This window comes from Ceratotherium simum, chromosome 5 (genome assembly GCF_057802395.1).
Source record: "Ceratotherium simum simum isolate JZ-2026a chromosome 5, ASM5780239v1, whole genome shotgun sequence".
Lineage (NCBI taxonomy): Eukaryota > Metazoa > Chordata > Mammalia > Perissodactyla > Rhinocerotidae > Ceratotherium > Ceratotherium simum.
The window spans coordinates 77,082,398-77,107,587 of NC_141904.1; the positions used below are offsets into that span (position 1 = coordinate 77,082,398).

The 25,190-nt window shown below is 39.5% G+C and overlaps 1 non-coding gene and 1 pseudogene across 1 annotated transcript; both read right to left on the reverse strand.

Annotated features, from left to right (window-relative positions):
• Positions 1–780: 780 nt before the first annotated feature.
• LOC147917089 (adenosine 5'-monophosphoramidase HINT1 pseudogene) overlaps positions 781–25,190 on the reverse strand; it is a 29,718-nt pseudogene continuing 5,308 nt past the window's right edge.
• LOC147917090 (U6 spliceosomal RNA) lies at positions 21,212–21,318 on the reverse strand. Its single transcript, XR_015552389.1, has one exon. It is a non-coding gene; the product is annotated as a U6 spliceosomal RNA (small nuclear RNA).

Consider the following 25,190-nt stretch of genomic DNA (forward strand, 5'->3'; position numbering starts at 1 on the left):
CTATCCAAATCCTCCCTGTCACTCAATACTCAACCCAAGATCCACTACCTTCAGGGAGCTTCTCCATGGTTCCCGCTTGCAAGGCTCTGGCTTGCTCCCATTTGTGGATTCACTGTACTCATTGGCCCGACACTCAGGGGTAGGGTCTCTGATTACCTTGTGTGAGACAAAGAGAAGTCTCAGAAAAAACACCCCTGACCAAGAATCTCTCAGGGAGACTGGGTCCTAGTTCATCTCTCACACTAAGTAGGTTGAGACTTTGTGTAAATCATTAGCCACCATCTGGTTCCTTCTCCTGGCAAAGGAAAAGATCAGATTAGATCAAAGGTTGCCAAGATGTTTGTTATTTCTCAAGAAACATTGGTGTTATGTGGTTCTTTTTAAAGCAGTAACTTCTCAGAACTTTTATATATTAAAATGAAGAATTAGTCTCCAAGAGAAATTTATAGCCTGCAGCATTTCCCAAACTTATTGGACCATGAAGCATCTTGCAGGACTGAGATCCTATGGAAAACTCTCCGGAATACATTGAACCCTATTTCCAGGGTGTCTCACAGTCCTAATAGAGGGAGCAGCTACTTTTGTATTGTCATTTAACTCATGCCATTTTTTTTTACTATACACCATGCAACAAACAATGTATTTTATTATGTGTGGGTTTTTTAAATTATTTCCTCAATCTCTCCATCCACAGGCAAAAAATAAGTGTACTGTTTAACATATTGGAACTTGCGAACCTGATTATTTCCTAGAGAAGGAGAAATTAGCCCTAAGGCATGCTTAGCCAGGAGGCCAATTCACCTGCTGACCTCCAGGAACATGGGGATGAAAGTGATAGACAGACTGTCCCCATCTGAACCTTCCTTCACTGCCATTCCATAATCCTTCTTCAGGCCCAGAGCAGCAGCACATTTCTTGCCAACAATCATTAAATGTCCAAGAAGACTTTTATCATCATCTCTGCTACAGAAATCTAAGAAATATGTTTCTTAGATGTCACCAAAAATGTGTTGGCGCCTGAAAGGAAATATCATGGAAAGCAAGATACTAGTCACTCTCAAAAATGACTTTGGCTGAGATTTCCTCGCAGATATTCCTCCCGAAGATCATATTGTTATCAGGCTGGGTGGCCTGAGCCTTGCAATCTCATCTGCCACCATGGCCACCATCTGATATGGTGGCTCAGGGAGAAGCCTCATGTCTTATTTTATAACTTTTTTCGTGTAGTTTTGTCTTGCCTTTCCAATTGGATCATGAGCCATTTAAGGTCCAGATTCGTATCATATGTGTCTTTGTGTTTTCACAAACAGGAAAATAGGAGTGCCTTTTTAGTAAAGTAAAGGGCAAATTCTTTAGTAAAGTAAAGGGTCTTCTCCAGTCCTCCAGTCTAAACAACCAAAGCCAAGACTGCATCTTCATTATGACATCTGCCGTGTCTCATTTCCCTTGTGAATATCTGTACATTTTTCTTGTTTCCTCCTGGGAGATAGATATAGTATCTTACTCATCTGTATTCTCACATGCTCCTCGACCAGTGCTTGTTAAAATGAACTGAGCACATAAGTCTATATCAGCTTCTGCTGCATGATAAACCACCCAAAACTTAGTGCTTAACACAACCACCATTTCTCTAGCTCATGATTTTTGGCTCAGCGACTTGGGTGAGGATCAGCTGGGGAGGTTCTTCTAGTGTCTGCTGGGCTCACTCCTGCAACTGCAGTCAGTTGCTGGTCAGGCAGGCAATTGTGCTTCTAGGGTAGACAGGCTGTTGGCTGGGGTGACATGGGCGATGAGGCCACAAGTCTTTCATTTTCCAGCAAGCTAACCAGGGCTTATTCATTTGGCAGCTGTCAGGGTTCTGAGACAACAAATGGAAGCATGCCAGGCCCCTTGAGGCCTAGACTTGGAATTGGTATAACGTCACTTCTGCCACAATCTATTGTCCAAAGAAAGTCACAAGCCAGCCCAGATTCGAGGAGTGGGGAAACGAACTCTACCTCGATAGGAGAAGCTGCAAAGTGACTTTACCAAAGCTAGGCATGAAGGGAGGGGTGTGGAGTGTTGGCCACTCTGTCATCTACCACAGAGTTTCTCCTTTCTGCAAGTCCAAACCATTGGAAACACTCGCTTGCTTAGCCACCACCCCTCATGTTCTCCTCTTTCATGAGGCATCAACTCACACACATTCACCAAAGATGGGGTTACTGCTGAAAATTACCACCACGCATAGATGTTTGAGGACACGTGAAATGGGAACAGTCATTAGTCCTCTAGAATCTAGAGTCTAGATGAACACACGCTTGAAATGTCTAATTCACCTCTCTTTGTTTTGTTCCATTGCAGATGACTTAGCATTGGGGAATCATAAACTATTAAAACCAGGAATAAACTTTAATGTTACCTAGTCCAGGGGTTGCAAACTGAAATGAGTCCAGGGACCAAATATATAACGTAAATGAGTAAAACTCAGTTTAAGCCAAGACGGATGAGGAGAGACTGAAAGACTGGTAGACAACTGTCTCAACTGAAGGCATTAAAGCTCTTGCTTTAAAGAAAATAGAGAAAAAACTGCTCAGAATAAACAAAATACATGTGCAGACTGAATTCAGACCCCAGGCCCCCATGTCATCATATCTGATACTAGACCAACTCTCACTTTACAGATGAGAAAGCCAAGGCCCAGAGAGGTTAAGACATTTTCCCAAGGTGGCCCAGCTTGTCAGGGGCAGAAACGAGACTGCACTCTGGGTGAGTCTCCTGCGACTTGGTATTGGTGTCAACACTGCCTAGAATATGATTTTGAAAGTCTTCTTCCTGATCAGAAAGCTAGATTCAATCTCTTCACAAAATAGTTGCCCCATGGGTTTTGTCAGAATAGAAAAACCTCTCCTGGAAAACGGCTGTCTCGTGGGAGTGACTGCCTGGGTCAAGTTTATGAAAGGAACGACAATTTGATTTGTGGCACACACCCATGGGAGCCCGGCTGCACCTGCTGCTTCCTTGTTGCAGGCAGGAGGCCAAGGGATGCTGAGGGGAAGCAGACAGAGGCTGCTGCACTGATGGAAGCCACCAGCCTGGGCACGGGCTGTGCGTCCAGACAGCCCAGAAGATACATCTGACCTGGCCTTATGGCCCAACAGAAGATGCTGCCTGGCAGAAGTGGAAACAGCAGTGCAGGACAAGAAAGGAGAGAAATCCAATAAGATTTGGGTCACTTGTGGCTAGAAATTGATGTTTTACCTGTCTTTCCCTTGATTCTGCTGGTCTGTTTATTTTTCATTTTAAAAATGTCCTGGTTTTCTCATCCTTGGCTCTGGTGGGTATAGGGTTGTTACTTTCACGGAACAGAAGGAGATGAAGCCAATGTGGGAAGAGGGAGGAAGGATTTATAAATCAAAGGAAAATATTTCAACAGATAATCATACCCCTAGTGCCTGAGTCAGCTCTGGCTGCTATAACAAAGTTCCATAGACTGCACGGCTTATAAATCACAGAAATTTCTTTCCCACACTTCTGGAGGCTAGAAGTCCAAGATCAGGGTGCCAGTGTGGTCAGATTCTGGTGAGGGCTCTCTTCTGGGATGCAGGCCGTCTTCTTGCTATGTCCTCACACAGGGAAGGAGTGAGTGAGCGCTCCAGCGCATCTTTCATTAGGGCACCAATTTCATTCATGAGGGTTCCACTCTCATGACCTAATCATCTCCCAAATCCCTCCTAATACCCTCACATTGGGGATTAGGTTTCAACATATGAATTTTGGGGAGACACAAACAGTAGTGTTTAGCAGCAAGTGTATGTAGGAGCGCAGACCACAGTTTAGCCTGTGGCCTGGCCGCATGAGGAGTCGGTGACCTTGCTGTGACCCTCCAGGCATCTGCCTGTGACAGTCACAGCAGGGAGGCCCATGGTCTAAGCCTCCATGTCCCCTCAAAGCTGTCATCTCTGCTCTTATCCATGGAGGTTTCTCAATAGATATTTGGTGATGAAACTGGTAGATGAGATAAGAAATTGCTTGATTCCAAATTCTTTTCTAGCACAAAAAGACACAAACAAAAACAAAAAAGATTTTACCGAGGGGCTGGCCCAGTGGCATGGTGGTTAAGTTCATATACTCTGCTTCTGCTGCCCAGGGTTCACGGGTTTGGATCCCGGGCACAGGCCTATGCACCACTTATCAAGCCATGCTGTGGCAGGCGTCCCACATATAAAGTAGAGGAAGATGGGCACGGATGTTAGCCCAGGGCCAATCTTCCTCAGCAAAAAGAGGAGGATTGACAATGGATGTTAGCTCAGGGCTAATCTTTACCAAAAAAAAAAAAAAAAAGATTTTACTGAAACACATGGAAATGGTAATTAAAAGGTTGGACACTGCATGTGTAAAAGTCAAAAAAACATAGGAACAACAAATGAACAATTTAAAAGTGGGTTTTAAAAGCCAAACTTATATTGTAACCCAGACAGGCAGTCACCTCTTTATAGCCCAGACCAGCACAATCAGGATGCTGGACAGAACTGCCAAGCCTGTTCCTTCTAAAGCGCTTCACAATCTTTTTTCAAGAATGAATGAAAGTGTTTGCTTGAGAAGTCTGTGGTCTATCTGAGCTAATAGAGACAGAAAGATTAAAAAGGTGAACAATTTCAGGACAGGTATTGCTCCTGGGTATTTTCAGAAATATATACACCCAGGTTGTGTCAGTTCCAATTTCTATCTTTTAGTTGCACAGCATCCATCTATTTCTACACTGCTTTTAAAATGTGACACTTTGGTGCACATCAAATGAAAAACAGGAATGTGCTGCACAGGTGGTCAGGAGGCCTAGGCTCTCTTCTGGATTGGCTAAGAATTGCACCTGTGATGACCTCCATCTCAGGTTTCCTCATTTGTAAAATGAGAGATCTGAGCAAAAATTTATGAAATTTTTTTTAGCTTGATAGTTTCATTCTCATTGATTTTGACATAGTGTTTATTCATTTATTCATTTTTTCATTCATTCAGCAGATTTCATTGAGCCTACTCCATGTGCAGCATTGCATTGGTAATGATGTCTGAAGTAGTGAGCAATAAAAACAGAGGCCTGTCCTCATGGAGCTGCCATTCTAGACAGTGAGACAGATGATAAGGAACAAAATAAGGAAGCCAGATAATTTCAGATTTGTTTGAGAGATAATCAACAGGACAAGGGAAAAAATCTGGGCAATGTGTTAGAGAGTAACTGAGATGGAGATGAGGGGGGAGACCTAGAGCGACAGGTGGTCAAAAGTCCTGGGTTAAAATTAAAAATTAAAAAAAAAAAAAAATTTTTTTTAATTAAAAAAAAAATTTTTTTTTAATTTAAAAAAAAAATTTTAAAAAAAGTCCTGGGGACAGCTCCCAGCCATGCTGTAAATTAGGTATGTGACATTAGCCGAGACTCTTTCCCTGTGTATGCCTGTACTCATTTCCTATTGCTACCAGTACAAATTGCCATAAATTTAGCAGATTAAAATAACACAAATATATTACTTACATTTCTGTAGATCAGAAATCCAACACAGGTCCCATTCGGCTAAAATCAAGGTAATAGGCTGGGCTTTGTTTGTTCCTGGAAGTTCTAGGGGAGAATTCATTTCTTTGCTTACTCAGGTTGTTGGCAAGATTCAGTTCCTTGCTGTTGTGGACCAAGGTACCTATTGCTTTGCTGCCTGTAAGGAGAGGACCACTTCCAGCTCCTACAGGCCTTACATACTTTGGCTAGAGGTCCCCTTCCTCCATCTTCAAAGCCAGCAACCACTAGTAGAGTCCTCACAATGCATGTCTCTAATCCACTCTTCTGCCTTTCTCCTGTATTTATAAGGACTCTGTGATTAGATTGAACCCCCAGGATAATCCAGGATAATCTCCCCATCTCAAGGTCCTTAACCTTAATCACATCTGCAAAGTCCCTTTTGCCATGTAAGGTAAAATTTTCACAGGTTCTTAGGATTAGGGCATGTGTACCTTTGAGAGACCATTATTTTGCCTCCCACAAAGACCCAGTTTCCTTTTTGGTAAATGAAGGCACTGAACTAAAGCTCTTTCAAACCCAAAATGTCATGACTCCTTTTGCTCCCATGTTTTGTCAAAACTAGAAGTCACGCTTCTTTTCCATAACAACTCATGAAAACGTTTGCTAAAAGTGAAGGCAAACCTCTTGTTTGAAGAGGTTGCTCATTTCATCTAGGACCAATGATGGAGAGTAAGTTATGGTGTTGTCGCTGTATAACCACTAGGCAGTCACAAGGATGGAGCAGGGAGTATGCTCAGGGTTGATCCCTAAAACTAGTTGTTGAGGCTACCCTGAGTTACATGGTTGCTTATAATCCTCCTGAATGTAATAACACAGAATCACATCTGTTAGAGCCACATTTTACTATCAAGGAAGCAAGACAACATGATGGACTGTTTAAAGAGGTAGCTTCAAGGTAAACATGCGAAGCTTCCCCAAATATTCCCCTGAGCGTGTATGCCAGGTGTGGTGATCTGGTCCCATGTCCATTTCCCGAAACGTGAGGCCATCACAGGGAAGCCCATGCACACACACCTGGAAGAATGGAATTCCTACTTGGTCAAGCCATGGCTGGTGTGTTTGCAACTTTGTTCTTAGATGTTCTAAGAATTCCAGCTCTGCTGGAAAGAAATGGATATTTTGTACTATTGTCTTTTTGCCTTTGTAAACTGAGAGAAAATTAGACTGGTTGGGGTGGCAACAATAGGAACTCTGGTACAGAGGCTGGCAACCAAGGTGGATGGGAAAGAATCTACATATTTATCTGGACCTTCGGTGGGATTTCCCAAAAGCAGTAGTGGGTCCTGATAAGTCAGGCTATAATTTCAATGGCCTTCTTTGGTATTCACAACTTGCTTTGGGAGGAACTGGCTGAGATTAGAACCACAAGCTAGAGGTAGGCTGGTTGACTGGTCTATTTCGAGATTAAAGCCTAGAGCTTGGGCCCCAAAATACCATTTGAATACAAGTCTCTTGAGAGGCACAGTCATTTCTAGAAGCTACCAGGTGAGTTCAACAATTTCAAAAATTCTTATTTTATAGATTATTAGAAAGAGTGCAGAGTTTGGAGACAGAAGATCCTGCCCTAAGTCTTTTAATAAGATTACTGTGTGGTCATATGCAAGTCATTTACTTTCTCAGTTTCTTCATCTATGAAGTGAATAATATCTACATCACACCACAATTATAAGGTTCAAATAAAACAAAGTAAGTCCAAGCACTTTGTAAGAGATAAACATCTTACAAATATTAGTTGCTAATGTTATTATGTTTCACAGTTCTTAGAGCAAAGGTAAACTGAGAGTGTTCATTAATTTTGGTTAGCTGTCGCAGTTTGTAATTGTATATTCGTGCCATTGTTGGATTAATGGCTGCCTCCTGCCCTCAACACCCTGTGAGCTCCCTGAGAGCTAGAACTGAGTCTCATGATCACCACTGTCTTTTCAGTCTCTTGCCCATGTCTGGCATTGAGTGGGTACTCAAATATTCAAGAATGAATTAAAGAGAGAGAGAGCATGAGAAGACAGAGAGAGAGGACCATGGAAGGTAAGAAGAAAGGAAAGGAGGAAAGGTGGGATTTTTGGAACAGGGGATGGTGTAGTGCAAATGTTATTCTCTAAATTGTAGCACATTGCTACTTGTAGCCTAATGCCATACCTGCTAAGAGAGAATTTAAAATAATAACAACGAAAACAATAGCTAATAATTATTACATAATAATTATTGTGTACCACATACTATTAATTTTCATAGTTAATTCTTAAAACAGTTTTATGAGATGGTACTATTACTATTTCCATTTTACAAATGAGGAAACTGAGGTTCAGCGTGGTTAAGTAACTTGCCCAAAGTTACACAGTAAGTGGTAGAAAGAGATGAAAGTCACACCCAGACAATCTAATTGCAGAGCCTATACCATGTTATTCCATGCTAAATTTTATTTTAATTTTTAGTTCGAAAAGTACTTGGGAAACCTGCAGTGAAGATAAATTACTGAAGGCAGACTATGTTACAGGAAAGTAAAAGGAGGCCTATGAATTCCTCCTCCTAAAAAGTACGTCTTACAAAAGGTCATAGGAAGAAGTGCAGTATAAGGTCAACGGATAGAAGATATTGTAATGTGCTACCAGGCTGCTTTCCTATAAATTGTATAAATAAATTATTTTTGCAAGTACTCAATAAAAAAAGCAGGCGTTATTTAAAGACATGGCCAGGTAAAATGACAAATGGCATACTATTTCAATTTCTCTCAGGCATGCAAGTTTTAGCTGAATAAACATAAAAGAAATCAATCTACACAGTGCAAACGTGAAGGAAAAAAACACCCAAGATCTATGTCAGCAATAATAAAAGGCATCTACTGTTCTAAACAGTCAGCTCATTATAAATGGATATCCACACCAGAGAGAGAAATGCATGATGGGAAAGCCAAGGACCTCTTCCAGTTAGTTCTAAGCTGTCAACATTCAATTAAGGGCATACTCTCTGGAAAAACAGTTCATAAAAAGATTGCAAGATAAACTGAATAGAGAAAGCCTAATAAAGATAAACTCTTTGCTTTTGTCCTTCTGTCTGTGGTTAGAAACAATTCCAGATCTCAGAATGGTTTTCAAATATTAATCATCCTTTGAAAATTCCAGGAAACAATATTTATGTTGTGATGTTATAGACCATAACTGCATGGAAAATTGTCAGCACAAACCTCATAAGTAAAAGTTGACTGAGAGATATTTTGGAAAAAATCAGAGGTCACTCCAAGATTAACTGCATCATTTCCTAAACTTAGCACTTAATTTAGGACATGCAGCAAAACAAAGAAGTAGAGATTATTAGAATCTTGAAGATCATCTAGTCTAGAGCTAAAATACTAGCAACCCATGGGCCAGATCTGGTCCAGAGACAGATTTGTTTGACTTGCATTTTTTAAAAAATTTTAAGTTAGTTGCTAACATTTAAAAATTAGAAAACTCTAAAAGTTGAAAAATTTGGATTTCTCTTGAAAATGTGAAAGATCAGACAACACTACATCCTTATTCCTGAATGGAAACAAATTGCTATGTTGATAAGGGGTGATCCCTTCCAGACAGGGAAGCTTTCTAGATTAGTACAGTCCCTACCAGCCCCATTATCTTGCACTCATTCTACTTAATTCATTTATATTATCAGCCTAGTCTCTGTAGTCTAATCTTTTCATTTTACAAATAAAACTTGGAGAGTCTATGTGGTTTGATCAAGACAATAGAACTAGGTACAGTGTTAGGACTGGCTCTAGGACGCTAAGACTTCAGGAGTCTGAGCTGAGAACGTTAACATCAGCTTCATGGGCTCTTTGGAATCTAACAAAGACCTATAAACACCCAGAGCATTGAATCCACTGTTCTCCTATGACTCTGACTACTTCTTACCTTACATTAGAGTTATTTCTATATGCTCAATTTGCCCTCCATTCATTTATTCACTTAGTAGTTATTGAATATTGACTGCATGCCAGACACTATGCTAGATCCTGGGGATACAGCAATGGACACAATTTCGTACTCTGGTGGGGAAGACAGACAGATAGACAAGACTACCGCCTTTAAACGCAGGAACCAATCCAATTTACTTTTGAGCTAACACCCAGTACGATAGTATAAACATGTAACTGTCCAATAAAATATAGGACAAACGAAGGAATTTGTTTTTCACAACCCTAAGAAGGTTGTGAAACCCTAAGAAGGAAGCATGGCAGAGATCGTCTCCACTGACCAACAAGTAATTCATGACACTGAGACTAAGTGACTTGGCTATAGCTTGTAAGTGGCGGAGAGAGATACTTGTCCATCCTTCCCTAATTAAAACAAACATCTTTCTGTAAAGAGGTTTTACCAGCAAGTCATAACTAAGAGTAGTAGTACTCTATGAAGAACACTACTTTCTCTTAGCATATTTCACTTCTACTCTATCACATGGGTTCTAGTTCTAGATCAATTGCTGATTAGCTGTTAGATTTTGGATACATCACTTAACTTACTGATTCTCATTTTCTTCATTTATAAAATACTGTATTAGGTTGGACAAGATGAAGCCCAGTATTCTTCATTTGAGTAAAATTCTATAATCTTTAGGATACGAAGAAAAATCTTTCTCTGTTTATTTAAGTAATGCTATGGATTTATCCATTTCTTGTTGGATTTATGCTCTTAATAATAATCTCTCTAGAGCTTATTGTGTGCTGGCAGCTTAAACAAACTATAACTAATGTGGCTTCATAATCAGACCATGATAAATTTTGACAGACAACGCTGATTCATTTTTAATGGAATAATGATGGTTCCAATGTGTTGATCCCCACTTCATAAGAGCATTATTGGAATAAAAATATCAGTATCACATTATATTGTTTTAACTACCTTCGTTACACTTTGACTTACAACAAAAATGAAAAACTTTAAATTACCAAGTTCTTTTTTAATTAGCTTAGTGTACATAAAGATTACTTCTTTTCATTTTGGAGCTCTTTAGTGGGGAACTTTGAAGCGTTGCCAGTTTTTACAATGGCGTCTATATTAAATTGCTCTAAAAGTGCATGAAACCAGGGTCCTACTTTACTTTAAAGCTACTTAATATTAATATTTTATATGGAAATTAGAGAGTTATATAGGCCTTGGAAATCTTAGAATCATTATATTTTATTATGCACAGTGAAATGTTGATAGATGGGAGACTAGCTGAAGGTCAATATCTTAGAACAAATCTCACATGTTCATATCCCACCCTAGCGTCTCATATACAATTTTCTTCTTGGTGCTTCACGGGAGGGGCCTATGTAATTCTTAGAGCAAAGGAGCTGATGAAATATGATTGCTCTCAAGATGAAGATCAAGTAGTAGATGTCTAGGCATGTCCATGGGCAGCTTCTATGAAAGATATAGCTCAAGCTCTCCCAAATTAAACACTCTTTAAATTAGGCCCAAGTTTTTAGTGTTGCTAATTTGTTCACAGAATCTCTTCTAAACAAAACTGTATTTTTAAAAAAATTTTTCAGCACCATTTTTCATCCATCACCAATCCTTTAGGTTGTCCTCACATTCCAGGGTCTTACTTTGATAGCCCCAGTAAATATTCAGTTCCTTTGCTACATGTGATATATTCTATGTTCCTTGTTGAAAATTAATTTACCTTCTTTACTTCTCTGAGATTCTGTATTTTGAATTTGGACCACAGGGATTTCACTCAAAACAAATGTGTCCCTCATTCATGAATTTTTCCAGTCCCACCACCACTGCCCTACTTACAACTAGGTAACAACTGTACTAGATTAATTGTATGGCAGTGTTATAACTCACCTTTACCCCTCAGCTCACACACAACCAAAAACAAAGACTCAGATAATTAGCTGGCAGAAGTTGGAGACCGAAAAATTTGCAGAGTTTGCTTTTCTGTAAAAACAGACAAAACTGGGCTAGAAAGGGGTGGAGGGATTAGAAATAGAACTTAGATGGCAAGAGTAGAGAAACTGGTGTACTTGAAGTGGGAGGGAGGAAAAAGGACCCCACCTGGAGAAAGAAAATGAATGGTGAGCTGAGTGAGTGATGACCTCCAGGGTCCAGCCTGTTGGCCATTGAATATCCCGTCTCCATCTCCCCATGCCTCCCAGGATCCTCATGCCTTGTTGTAGCCAAAGAGAAGGTGGGGAATTAGTGGGGAATTGTATTCATGAGCCACCAAGGTGGGAGAGGACAGAACCCATTAGACACGGCCCTTATGAACAAGAGTACTGAGTACTGGTAAACACAGCAACACAGTAATTTGTACTCAGATAGTTAATATATATTGTTCAAATAGGTTTAAAATTATATGTAATTTCAGATATCATAATCCTTAAATGACAAAATGTGGGGACAGATTTACATATTTTATATATATATGGAATATATATATACAAAGGAACTAAGTACCAATACATGCTACATGATTGAACTTCAAAAATATTATCCTTTGTGAAAGAAACCAGACAAAAAGAGCACACATTATATTATTTCATATTTATGAAATGTTCAAAAAAGGCAAACATACAGAGACAGAAAGTAGAATAATGATTGCTTAGGGTTTGGTTAGGAATATGGAGTGACTGTAAGTGGACATAAGGTGATGAAAGTGTTCTAAAATTAGATTGTGGTGATGGTTATATAACTGCAAATATACTAAAATTCATTGACTTGTACACTAAAATGGGTGAATTTTATAGTATGTAAATTGTACCTCAATAAAGCTATTTAAAAGAAATTTAATTAACAACCTACTGAATTACAGAATACCTAGACACATCTCTGACTTACCAGTCACCCTTTGCCTCAGTTTCCCAATCCAAGAGTGTTCTCCTTCCCTCTAATCAGGGAGAAATGCTAAAGAGGTATGACATAACATAATATACTTTTGATGATTATAAAAAGGGAGGGGGGGCAATGTTGCATGGACTGTAGAGGAATAAGCAACCCTGGGTTCCATTACTGTTCGTTGGTCAATAACTGGCTATACAGGGCCGGCCCCGTGGCTTGGTGGTGAAGTGTGCATGCTCCGCTGCTGGCAGCCCGGGTTCGGATCCCAGGCGCGCACCGACACACAGCCTCTCCGGCCATGCCGCGTCCCACATACAGCAACTAGAAGGATGTGCAGCTATGACATACAACTATCTACTGGGGCTTTGGGGGAAAAATAAATAAATAAATAAAATTATAACTGGCTATACAACCAAGGACAAATCACTTCCCCTCACAGGTGTTCAGTTCTCTCATCTTTAAAATGAAAGCCTCTCATCTGGTTTGCTATGCCTGTCCATCCACAACACTGCAGAAGGGGTTGGACCAGGCAGCCACAGTTGATAGGGTGAAGGGGGAACACATAACTCAGGCTGAGCCAATCAGATTCTCCTAGAAATCCCAGGCTTTGGGACTCCGGGCTAGTAACTATGTGAGGTTAACGGAAAACCATGTCAACTCTTGCCCTCAGTCCAACATTTGGGGCCACTGATAATCTGAAGAATGCCAGAGGAAAACAATCCATAGTGAACAGCAAGAAAACGAAGCAGAGGCAAACCTGAAGCAGAGGCAAACAATTTTGAGAGATGGTGGCAAAGGCGGACCTAGTTTCTGCCAGCTTTCTGGTTCCCATGACTGACGTCATAGGATGGCAATGAGGTCAATCATGTTCTGTATGACTAACTCATGCAATCACGCTCACAGGTCAAGCAATGGTTTGTATCCTATTCTTGGCTTCCGTGAGATCTGTTTGGATCCTTATAACAATGCCCAATTTTCTTGCTCTAACTTGAGCGGCCTCTGTTCGCAGCAATCAAAAGAATCCTGCCTAGAGAAGAAGTCATTGCTCTTTGTGATTTCTACGGTCTTTTCCAGCTCTTACACTTTCTTTAGACTTGATGTTACCTCCCAGCATGCCGTCGGCACCCAAGCCCAGCAATGAGACGACTTCCTCACAGATGTTAGTAATTTCTCTATTAAAAGTCACTTTCTCTTCAATAAAATCAGCCTTGAATTGACCAATCCAAAATATGCAACACTGAAACTTACATTAGTATGTGTCAAGAGTGAAGTACTTTCTAAATGAGTTAATTTTTTAAAAAATTATACTCTTTTAAAATTTTTGGTTAATCATGAAAATGATGTTATTCATTATCATGACCAAAAGTGGATCACTGAATGAGAACTGGAGAAGATTTCTTCTAGTACGCCAAATAAGTATTTGGAAATAACTATTGGGTGAGTCTAATGCAATTGTGTAGTCTTTCCACCTCATTTCAACCCCTGTGTTTTAGTGTAAGCATGGATTTAATAATTAAGGCAACCAAGGTAAAGTGTGGGATTCTGTGTTCTACAATTGTTAGCAAAAACATCCTCAGCAATTCTCATTTAAAAGCCACTCCTTTCAGCTCAACCACCTCTATTCTCTCGCTCACTGTAGTTTCTAATCTTTGAAATAGCATTAATAGCTCCCAAAAGGGAAGGTCGAAACTCTAGTGATTAAAATCCAACTACACCACTCTGCTTCACTCACACTTCATAAAATGGATTTTTTAAATGGCTAGCAAATGCAAATCGGCACATTATCCCATTTTACTGGGCCTAAATGCTTTTATGTGCCTTCCAAAGAAGGAGCTAATGTGCCCCACAAATAAAACAATCAAAGTTTAAAGCCTGCAGTCTGTTCTCTCACCAGACCACCCACTCTGACTTCACAGCCAGACTGAAAGTAAGAAATCAGACATGCTAACTAATCACACAGAACCATGAAACTATCTTAACTATCCTGTTGAGATAGAATTTAAAACTACAATGGGTCTTTTCTGGGTATCATACAAAAATACTAGGAACACAGCACACTAGACTTAAATCTTGATATCAATTGCCTATCTAGTAAAAGTTCATTTATGCTCTGGAGCAGTGGTTCTCAACCAGGGGTGATTTTGTCCCCCAGGGGCATCTGGCAAAGTTTGGGGACATTTTGGTTTTCACATCTTGGAGGGGGGTGGGAACTACTGGCATCTACTGGATAGAGGACGGGGATGCTGTTGAATATCCTATGTCTGAAATTCGGTTCATAGGTCAAGGCTGATCTTGCCACACACACACCCCCCAACAGGCTATGAAAAGGTTTATTGCTCACAATAATGAGGCTTCCTGCAGAGTGCAGGGCAGGTGTCCAAGCCAGTCTGAAAATGGCTTGGGTTTTTATTGTGGTTAGGAAGTGAAGCTAGGGTAAGGATTCCCACCCACAGGCCTGGGTTTGCCTGATTTGAACTTCCCTGCTGGAGCCCAGGGAAGGAACATCCTAGTTTTCTTAGGGCTTGTTCAGATGTGGGCAAAAGGGCAAGGGGGAGTGGTAGTGCTTGAAAGTTGTCAATGGTCAACCATCAAAAATGGAGTCAGGCTCTCTATTACATCCTACAATTCACAGTGCAGCCCATGCAACTAAGTTTTCCCAGGCTGGAATTTCAATAATGCCGAGGCTGAGAGCCCTGGCACTAAAGTTGGAGTAGTATGACTCAGGCTGTCTAGGTAGTAGCTGTGTAGATGCAGTGGGTGCCTCCCAGATGACCCCCCTCAGCACTCAGACACTCATTCCTCCAGCTCTTCAGGCCACTGTCTGCTCACAGCAGAGTGGCCAGCAAAGGGAGCTACCTCACCCAAGGTAACGCCCCTCCCCTGGGAGCAGCCCACAACCAATACCTGGCTGTAAGGGTAAAAAGGTTCCACCCCCTTCCTCAGTGTAGGACAACTTCACAGGGCCAGCTGAGCTCCAGAGCTCCCCATAGGGATCCACTGAGACCCCTGTTGTAATTGGATCTCTGTGCAATTTCTTCTGCCTAATCCTGCTGCCCTCTTGTTCTCACAGGTGGTGTTCCTCCACTGCCCCTCCCAATAAACCCACTGCACACAAGTCTCCATCTCAGAATCTCTTTCCACAGGAACTTGACCTTTTCTTAACCAGACCTAGCGAGAAATAAAATTTACATTGCGATCAGAAGCATATATGCATGTATATCTGTTCTCTCTTTATAAACAAAATTAATTTTCACAAACCAATCCTAACCATCATTATGATATACTCTGATATTTTCTATTCTTGTCTATCTTTTTTTAAATGCTATCCATGAGCCAATATCTGGATCTCACAACCTGTTCACCAGTCTTGACCCACAGACTGAAAAGCATTTATTTAGATGTACAACCAGATTAACTCTTTTGGCAGACTGTACTTTTTAAAATGTAACGAATTGGTTTTCTCCCCTTCACTAAATTTGTTAGACCAGTTTGGATCCAAAGACCTAATTAGTTCTATAAGTGTAGCCACAAACAGTAAAAAGTCACAACCATAGACCACTCTTAAAGGAATGGGCCTCATTACTTTCAATCATGTTTTATAAATCCAGCTAAAGCTAACGGATTGTAAGCCCTTGCCAAAACCTGCTCTGTTTAGTCTTGTCATTATCGCATCAGTAGAATTAACTGGCTGCCATGCTTAAAGAGGTAATTTTCTTAAGGAAGTCCAACACTCCCGTTACAAACCTGACTTACATAGTTTTCTTAAGTGACTGCCACTTTCTTTTCCGAAAAAGAGCAAAGATAAACTTTGATAAGGTTACAACAAAGAAAGTTTTACTATATTAGTCCCCCCTTATCCACAGGGGATACGTTCCAAGACCCCCAGTGGACGCCTGAAACCACGATAGTACCAAACTCTATATGTACTATGTTTTTTCCTATATGATAAAGTTTAACTTATAAATTAGGCACAGAGATTAATAACAATAACTAATAACGAAATAGAATAATTATAACAACATTCCATAATAAAAATTATGTGAGTGTGGTCTCTCTATCTCTCTCTCAAATATCTTACTGTAAAAATTTAATGCCTTTCCATCTTCTTTTTTTTTTTTGAGGAAGATCAGCCCTGAGCTAACATCTACCAATCCTCCTCTTTTTGCTGAGGAAGACTAGCCCTGGGCTAACATCCATGCCCATCTTCCTCCACTTTATATGGGAGGCCGCCACAGCATGGCTTGACAAGCGGTGCGGTGGTGCACGCCCAGGATCTGAACCAGCAAACCCCAGGCCACCGCAGCAGAGAGTGCGCACTTAACCGCTTGCGCCCCCGGGCCAACCCCAGCCTTTCCGTCTTAACTAAGCACTTATCACGCACCGTGGCCATAACTTTTGCAGTTTGAGGTGTGACAGCAAAACTAGCATGAATTTCTTTTTCCTTCTTCACAATTTCATGAAGAGAAGATTTGCTCTTACTGTAAATCTCAGCAACCTCAGCATACAATTTTTTTTCTTTCCTTATTAAGTTGAGAACTTTCACCTTTTCACTTGAAGCACTTTATGGCTTCTCTTTGGCGTATCCAAATTACCCGCATCACTAATCTTGCACTTTGGGGCCATTATTTAGTAAAATAAGGGTTCCTTGAACACAAGCACTGTTATACTGCGACTAGCCGGTCTGATAACCCAGACAACTACGAAGTGACTAACCAGGTGCATAGCATTTACAGTGTGGATATGCTGGACAAAGGGATGATTCCCATACCAAGCAGGACAGAGCATGATGGTGTGAGATTTCATCACGCTACTCAGAACGGTGCACAATTTAAAATTTATGAATTGTTTATTTCTGGAATTTTCCATTTAATATTTTCAGACCACAGTTGACCACAGGTTAACAGAAACTATAGAAAGTGTAATTGCAGATAAGAGGAGACTACTGTAGATAGCTTTCAATATGTATGAAAAGTGATTAAAAAGATGAAGAATGGATATGTGTGCCTCTTGCCTTATAAATATCATTTGCAAGGGTAGATAGAAGCTGTATTTTGTAAGAATATAGTGCCTCTGGGAGATGGATTCATAAGAAGCCTAGGAAAGAGCCACAGCTAAATCACCAGAAAAAGACCTTGATGAAAAGAACACCAGTGAAGCCTTAGGAATTGTCCAAAGCCCTCCTTTTACAGAGGGAGAAACTGAGTCCCGGGTAGGGTAAGTGATTTACCTAAGGGCACATATCTGACAGGCAGCAAAATTGGAAGAAGAACCTAGAAATCCTGCTACCTTGTCCTGATGCTCTTTCTGCCACACCATGGAGCTTCCGGCAGTGAGATTTCCTTTTTATGAGAAAGAGCTTTTCTTTATGATCTCCCAGGAGATTTATTCAAAATAAGCTCAAAGGAACAGGCGGGATTGTTTTCCATTCAAAATATATCTACCACAGGGCTTGCTGCCAACATTAGGAACATTTTTTTTTTTTTTTTAAAGATTTTATTTATTCAGTTTTTTTCCCCCCAAAGCCCCAGCAGACAGTTGTATGTCATAGGTTCACATCCTTCTAGTTGCTGTACGTGGGACTCGGCCTCACGTTGGACGGAGAAGTGGTGCCTCGGGGCACTCCCAGGATCCGAACCCAGGCCGCCAGCATCAGAGCGCGCGCACTTAACCGCTAAGCCACGGAGCTGGCCCCCATTAGGAACATTTTAACATCTCTAGAATCACCTCTAATAGAGGCAGAAGTTTACTCTTTATTGCTTTTCTTTTGATAAAACAGGCAATTCCCAAATCTATTCTCTTTTCTGGAAATCCAGAAAAACTGCTAAAACCCGCTATGCTTCTCTCTTTGAAACATTTAACTGAGTCCTTGGCAATGAAAATAATTTAGCAAGATTTTGGCATAATGTCTTCGGGAAATTATGCTTTATTTGCTCATTTTGCAGGTGTTTGAGCTAGTGTAGACTCTTCAAGTCAACGTCTTAAGGGAGTTCTTATTCTAAATGAGCCTTATTTTAGAATTGCCCTTTCCAAATTCCTATCTGATGGTTTAACAGGCTTTGTAAGGAAATCCCTTTATCTCTTTTGGGTTTCGGAAATCCTGCTGGTTGGACCCAGAAAAGCAAACAATTTTGGTTAAGTAAATTTCAGATCTTTAGCACATACTAATGTGAATGTTTGCTATTAGAGCACGTGTAAATATTTTATGAAAAGAATGCTTGGATAAAATAAACATTTCAAAATGATCAAATAAAACTTTATTTAGAAACTATCTTTCTCCACGGGGTTCAGAAATGCTTTATAAACACTTGCTTGATCTTAAATCAAGATTTTTTTTTTTTTAGCTAGAAACTATCAAAATATAACCATACTGTAGTGTCTCATGTTTGAGTAGAGTTTCTATTCAGGGGAAAATATCCATGATTTCACTCTAAGTTCCCTAGGAATAGTCTGATAGTCTGGAAATCTAGAAGCCTGGCCTTTGGTCCTCTCTGGGCTGTTAACCAGCTAGGTGACATTGAGCAACTCTGTGCACCACTCCTTGCCCCAAAACCAGGAGATTTGCCTGAAACCTCCAGAAGAAACTTTCTAGTCTGATTGGTAGACACTCACGGAACCCTGAAGGCATAAGGACACTCTGGGAGATATCAGTCATTTGAATCTCTCATTGTTTATGACTAATTGTACTAAGGAGCCACGCAATTTATTTGGCAAAGATAAACCCCACTCAAAACAAAGCCCAATTTTCCATTTCTCTTTTTTGCATGTTTACCGTTTCAATCCAAAATTCCAGTTGACATGAAGAGACCAGAGAATGTGGGGTTACAAGAAAGAAGTGGGTTCAAACCCTAGCTCCTTCACTAACAAGCTGTATAGCACTGGGGAAATTATCTACCTTCTCTGACCTTCCATTTCCTCATCTATAAATAGGGAATAATAACACCAACATGATAAAGTGGTTAGGAGCATTAAGGAGATAAGATACGTAAGGCCCCTAGCACAAGGTAAGCACTCAAGAGATGATAGAGGAGTCTTAGGATATTTAACATTGACATGTTTATCCAGCTCCTGAGAGGACTAGAAATAATCAATAATTTCCAGTATGAGTTTAGGGGGAGAGAAGAGTGACTAGGAAGGATGTTGAAAATAATAAATGTTCATTTTAAGAAGAAAGGGGATAAACAGAGAGAAACTTCTGGAAGCAAGAGGACTTCATAAATGAGGAGAAAAATGTATTGTGTGGATCAGAACAATGCAGGTTATAATAGGATGAGCTTGGCTTTGAAAGGCTCCTACTTGATTTGGAGAATGAAATTATGGATCCTCTGTAAATTCTAAGTAAATCCACAAGCCACCATAGAACGTTGACATTCTATGAAATGACAAAAAGATCCGTGTGTTCCTGAGAATGACTGAGATTTTCTTTAAGTGACAGGCAAAAAAAAGAAAAAGGATATTGAAAAAACGTAATGTCAAACCATACTGTCACTAAAAATGGAACTGGAAACTACAATTTCTGAATTCTAAATGCTGCTTCATTAACATCATAATTCTTAATGTACAATCTCGGAGATGACATAAATCTCTCATTCATTTATTTGACATTTAAAGACCACCAATCATATACCAAACTCTGTGGTGGGCACAGAGGGAAAAAATATGGGTAAGAGTTCTCTAGAATTCTAGAATCATCTATCATATACTCCCAAAAGGTATAAGAAAACCCTGTGCAACTATTTTGTTCCATTGACTGAGCACCTGTGACATGCCTGGGTACTGTGATAAGCATTTTCTGCATTATGTCATTTACCCTGACAGATGCACTTCTGCCTCTGCTGGGAAATGACAAGGCACTCTCCAACACAAGGCCACCCTCTCCACTTGTGAAGAGATGCTGTAACTGAAATCCGCATCCCTATAACTTCTGCTTAATCCCCCTGGAGCCACATAGTATCAGGCTAATTCTTTTTCCACAATGTCAGCTGTTCAATGGATGTCAGCTAGCAAGGACCGGACCCCCATATCATCTCCAGATTAATTATCCCCTTTGCAGAAACCCCACCACGTTTAACTCCTGCTTGCCACTATATCCCTAGGACCTAGGAGAGTGTCTATCACATAAAAAGAACTCAAAAATATTTTTGCTGAATATAAAATCTTAGCCACATACTCTAGATGTCCTACAGTTCATTGATATCCAACCCAGAAGATAAAAGTCAGAATTAAGCCCACTCCTCCATGTATAGTTTGACCAGTGCAAAGTACAGTGAGTCCATTCCCATCTCCTTGAATATAACCAAATGAAACATCTTTTCTGGCAAAAATGTCACCCATCCAGCTTGAGCATGAAAATATCTCATAGAAATATTTTTTCGGGCATGACTTGCCAACCCCTCATTTGTGCAGACTTCTTTTTTTTTAATTCTAAACACAGGTCTTTACATTTATCCTTGTATATTTTTATCTTGTTAAATCTGGCCCAGTTTGCCTACCTGGCTGGTTTTCTTTAAATCTTTCATGTAATTTCTAACATAATTTCTACCCTCTCCTAATTTCAGCCCTCCCACAAACCTGATTGGCAAACTTTCTATATGCTATCTAAACTATTAAAATTTTGAACAAAGCAGAGCCTCAGAATGCCACTAGCAATCTGGCTCAAAGTTGGTACTGATAACACCATTCAACTTTTGTTTTTTGTTTTTGTTTATTGAGGTAATATTGGTTTATAACATTGTATAAATTTCAGGTATACATCATTATACTTCTATTTCTGCATGGATTACATCATGTTCTCATGTTCACCACTCAAATACTAATTACAATCCATCACCACACACATGTGCCTAATTATCCCTTTTGCCCTCCTCCCAAAAATATGGAACACTTCACCAATTTGCGTGTCATCCTTGCACAGGGGCCATGTTAATCTTCTCTGTATCATTCCAATTTTAGTATATGTGCTGCCGAAGTGAGCACACCATTCAACTTTTGAATCCCCATAAATCACTATCATTTGGGCAAACATTTTCCTCGAGGATATTATGTAAAACTTTATCAAATGTTTTGCTCAAATTTAGTTACCCCAGAGATCCCAGCTTACACTATAGTAATCCCAACTTAAGTACGCTCAGTATGCTGGGGGGCATCCCGTATTTCAGTTTATCTTATCTATTGTTTATCGCATAAATTTTACACTCTGAATCCTTCAGGGCTTCAACTTTTGCAACTAATCCCAGGTTCTTGTGACTCAAAAGCCTTAGTTTTTGATACTCAAAAGTAATTTCTCTGCTTTTCTGGCATATTTCCCCCTTACCTGGGGTAATGAATGCTTATGATTAAATAAGAGAAGAGCAATTTATTCAAAGAAATGGACAATGAAAGGGTCCATTTAAAGGGAGCTCCAGTTAAAAACCTCAAAATACTATCAAAATAGTATCTGGTCATAAAGGTTTAGAAACCAATCTCCCTCACAGCTGGTTAACTTTTTTTCCTGATGCAAGAATCTCAATGCATGGGCTATATGTACACTAAGACTCTATCCAACTTTGTAGGAGAGTAATTGAACAATCATGGGAGGGGTATTTCTTGGTATTGCACACTGGTTGAGGATTAACATGGAGATTAAACCTTACATGAATTAAACTTTTCAGAAACTTCAAAAGAAGGAAGATTATAGGTCTTTACAGAGAAAAAAATTATTATTTTGCCTTTAAAACCATTGACAAATCTAGACTTTTTGAATATGTTGTCTTTAGTTGTTCAGGCTTTACCATCTGTTAGTACAGAACAATCTATTTTTCTTGGGGGAAAACCAAACATCTATGACATATGTTTGCTTTAGAAGACAGAAGATGGTTTGTTTGAGTTGTTGGAATAAATCACAGTGTCCTATTTCTATTTTTGTCCTCTCACAAGGATTTCCACAGTTCCTTTCAAGATACTTTTTTTTAATATTTAAGGGGAAATATTCATTCAACAGATAATTGAAACTGTAATGTGTGCATTCACCAAGGGAATTGTAAATGTTTTATTCTTGAGGAGCTTACAATATAATAAGGATCATTGTCAAGGTCAATCAAAATTGGTACAATAGGGGCCGGCCACGTGGCTTAGTGGTTAAGTGCGCACGCTCCGCTACTGGCGGCCGAGGTTCGGATCCCAGGTGCACACCGACGCACCGCTTGTCCAGCCATGCTCAGGCGGTGTCCCACATACAGCAACTAGAAGGATGTGCAACTATGACATACAACTATCTACTGGGGCTTTGGGGAGAAAAAGGGAACAAAAAAAAGGAGGAGGATTGGCAATAGATGTTAGCTCAGGGCCAGTCTTCCTCAGCAAAAAGAGGAGGATTGGCATGGATGTTAGCTCAGGGCTGATCTTCCTCACAAAAAAAAAAAAAATTGGTACAATAACTACATACCACAACATTCCTTAATAGCTAATTTATTATTTTTTTAATCTAACTGATTATGTACCTGTGATGGTAGCCCTTTCTTTTTAGACCTTATAATATAAAAATAATGAGTTACTTGCTATTTTTTAGTGTTGGTTGAAAAGGCCCATATCAACATTTATGTTCTTCCTGAAAAACCTTTTATGATTAGATCCTTAGCTGTAGCAAGTCTATCAAGTTTTTCTACATTTTACTCATCATATATTTTAATGAAAAACAGTGTACCTGAAAGCTCAATAATATGTGATTATTAGAGTAACTTATTAAAAATAATATCTCATGACAGCAATGTTTCTGATATAAACTAGTTAAAAACCCTCTTGTAAGATCAGCCTCTTCATTGCTCTTATGAATATAATATCACTTATTTTGGTGTAAAGCAAGGATGATAAATAGGAACTTATTATATTTTTAACCATAAATATTCATTAGAACTTGTTCCTGGTCAATTTGTGCATCTTTCTTTCTTTTAGCTCATATTGTTTCCTTTCAGTTTTTCTAGTACTTTTGCTAGAAGCAAAGTGACATAGTCATAATTCTGCAGGCTTTGTGTTTTTTCACTGCTGAATCAACTGAATGTGCATAACTTAGAAGGAAAAAAATTAAATGATGGAGGAAGCGCTCACTGATGACAAATGTCTTATTCAATCCAGATGAAAATTAGAATAAATTATTGGTTTCATAATATTGCTCAAGAACTGCCAGCTTTCTGAAAATATTAACAAAATGACATACAATTGCCAGAGTGAGTTCTTTCTTCAGTTGAAGATATTTAAAAACTGTAGTCCCTTGAGGATAAACTAATTTGAATTCTTCTCAGAGCCTAATACATTTTTTAAAAAAGACATTCAAGTAAAACAATAAAAAGGGAGACCTCACTTTTCCCATATCACTCATCAGTACTATTATCATTTACAGATGAAAGACTTACTTTCAAGATAGGCTTAATATTTATTATAGACCGTGAAGAAGAGACCCAGATTTTATTCTAGTTTAGGCAAAAGGTAATAAAACAATTAGAAAAGTATAATACATTCTCTGTATCTGGTTCAATAAAAGGAATGAGGTATTCTGGCTAATCCAATAAGACAAGTAATATTAAGATACCTGTAGAATCCTAGTAGATTTTTAATTTTTTAAAGAATTTTATTACATTAAACTTCCTATAGAACTACAATGGCTGCTTTAGGACATACTTTAAGATTTTACGGTGAATCAGAAACATTATTATGTCATTTAAATGTAGATAAACTCATTCTTTCACACAACAAATATTGATTGAGTACTTATTGAGTGTCAGGCTACATGTTAGGATATATGTAAGAGATGATCCCTTCCATAAAGAAGCTTCTAGTCTGAGAGGAAGAGACAGACATATAAATATATATGTCTAGTAATGTGTACAATATGGCAGCTTAATTTGGATTTCCCCAAAAGCAGATTCTGTTACAAAGACATGGGTATGTATAGTTTATTCAGAAGGTGATCCTAGGATCACAAATGAGCAGGTTACCACGTCGGCAAATGGTGCTCAATTCCATGGGGCCTTGCGAAGAACCACGTACAGCACACCTTAGAATCAACCCCATGAGAGATGGTAAGCTGAGTTTTCCATCATGCTCTTCCTCCTTAGGTTGAAGGTTGTCTCTGGAACTTCTAGGCTATCAGCTGGAAAACACCCTTAAGCAGAGAAGAAGAGAGATGTAGGCTCTTCAAGTGGGAAGTCATTGGCATACAGGGAGAGCTGTCCACCACAGCTGCAGGTAGACTCTGAAGCAGCCAAGAAGATTTGGGATATAGTACCAACAGCTTCTGCTACAGATGATGTTGTAGAAGTCTATCACCATAGAGCAGGGACCCAGAAGAGGAAAAAATCAGACTTCAGAGGATCACAGATGCCTAAGCTGAGTAGGTGTTCTCTGGGCAAATGTAGGGGAGTGATGTGGAGGGCTGCTACTTAATTGTAGATAAATATAGTGAAATACCAGATTACAGAGAGGTCAGTGAGCAGGTAGTCCTACCTGTGCATTAGCTGTGATCAAATTCACTGCTTAAATAAATATATGTGCTTTTGCTTAGATAGATACAAGCTCCAGTAGAGCCAATTTTCAGAGCCAATTAGATGTTTTAACCTATTGACCATATAACAGACAGTTTCTTATGAGAATTATGGAAACAATTGCTTTTCTTCTCCCCTTGGCTTTGACTAAAAGATGTGAAGGTGACATCGGGAAGCTGGAAGCAGACAGACTAGAGGTTGACTACTTGGAGATCTATCTATTGGTAGTGAGATTTCAGGAAAGAAACTGAGTTCCAGAACAGAAGAGGGCAGGGTAAGAAATTGGTCTCATAGAAAATGGGGAGCTGGATCAGTTTTCAAGGCAGGCACTAG